Source organism: Zingiber officinale, chromosome 3B, assembly GCF_018446385.1.
Source record: "Zingiber officinale cultivar Zhangliang chromosome 3B, Zo_v1.1, whole genome shotgun sequence".
NCBI lineage: Eukaryota > Viridiplantae > Streptophyta > Magnoliopsida > Zingiberales > Zingiberaceae > Zingiber > Zingiber officinale.
The window spans coordinates 48,596,600-48,598,274 of NC_055991.1; positions in this window are offsets into that span (position 1 = coordinate 48,596,600).

Below are 1,675 nucleotides of genomic sequence, written 5' to 3' on the forward strand. Positions count from 1 at the left end.
GAATGCCATGATATGTGATAGCGTATGAAATGCTATACATAATGAGAAGAATGAAAAATGAAATGCATGAAAGATTGTTAGGGATATGATATGATAGTTATGCATGATAAATTACTTTGTATGGTTTGTACCAAGGGTGGGCTCCGTAAACACCCCGGGGTCGATGGAATAAGACTCGGGCCTCGTCAGTAATGGGCTTCTGATGCCCTAGGTCGATGGAGTAAGACTCGGGCCTAGTATGTATGTATGGTAGGGTTCAAGACTTGCTACCTTGGACCTACGTATGATGTATGTGGTACAAACCGGGATCCCCAATGATGATGATATTAATTTCAAGTACTTACAAGTATAAGTTTTCAAATTCATGATGCATTGCTGCATATGTGCTTGAATTAGCTAATGATTTGATATGATGCCATGATGATATGAATACGATACCTTTGTACGTTGTATGCTTATGATATTACGCATGATGTTAATATACGATGATTTTCGGTTTTAGTGAGTAGGAAAGGAACTTACTGAGCCATGAGTGCTCACAGCTTACTTTCCTTGTACCGCAGATAAAAGAACTGGATGAACTAGAGGAGCAACAGGAGGAGCGGATAATGATGTGTGTGGTGGTGGCTCGGCAAAGAACGATTCGGACAGATTAATATGATTAGTTATAGAATCAATATATGCATATTTAATCTGTGATATCATGCTTATTTAAATAAAATGAATGGTTTAAATTTTTATTCTTCCGCTGTTATAACTAAAGCATGTACGTAAGTAGTATAAAGAACGTAGCGCCGCCTTTGGTTGGGTAAGAAGGGCGGGCGTTACATTTTTAACATCCACTTTAGGAAAGAGAGCTTGTAAAATTTTATAAGAGGATTTCTTCTTGTAAAATTTTATAAAAAAAATTATTATTCCTTCCTATAAGTGGCCGGCCACCCTTGCTTGGTGCCCAAGCAAGGGGCCGGCCAAGATTAAATCAAGCCAACCATTGATTTGGTGATTGATTCAATCAAGAGGAAAGAAAAGGAAAAATAAAAAGGAAAAAGGAAAAACTAGAGGAAGATTTTAATTTTTGTAAAAATTCTTCCCTTATTTGCCTTGGGCAAGTAATATAAAAGAAGGGGTGAGGAGGCCTCATGTGACACAACTCTTATTCTCTTGCTTGGTGATCCTCAAGTGGTCGACCCCTCTCTCCCTCTCTTCTCCCTTTTCTCTCTTTTATTTTGTGGTGGTGGTGGTCGAATATTACAAGGAGGAGAAGCTCTTTTGGGTGGTGTTCATCTTGGAGGATCGTCGCCCACACGACGTCTAAGGTGAGGCGAGGAATACGGCAGAAGATCTTGAGGTCATTAGCTTGCAAAGAAAAGGTATAACTAGTAATTTTCTTCCACATCATGCGAGTTATTTTCTTTGTATGAATTTCAAACACAAGAGGCATTAGATCTAGTTTTTCGAATTAGTAATTCGTGTTTGTGTTTTTCTTTATTTTTCGAATTTGTGATTCGATTGTTCTTTTTGGTTAAACCTAGAGTTATATAAGGAAATTAAATATTAGATTTCCTTAAAAGGCTTTGTCTAGGCGGTGGTGGATGCTCCCATACCCAAGAAGGTCATGTGTCTCGCCATGCAGTCCTGGAAGCCAATTTTGAAAATTAATATTTAATTGAATTTA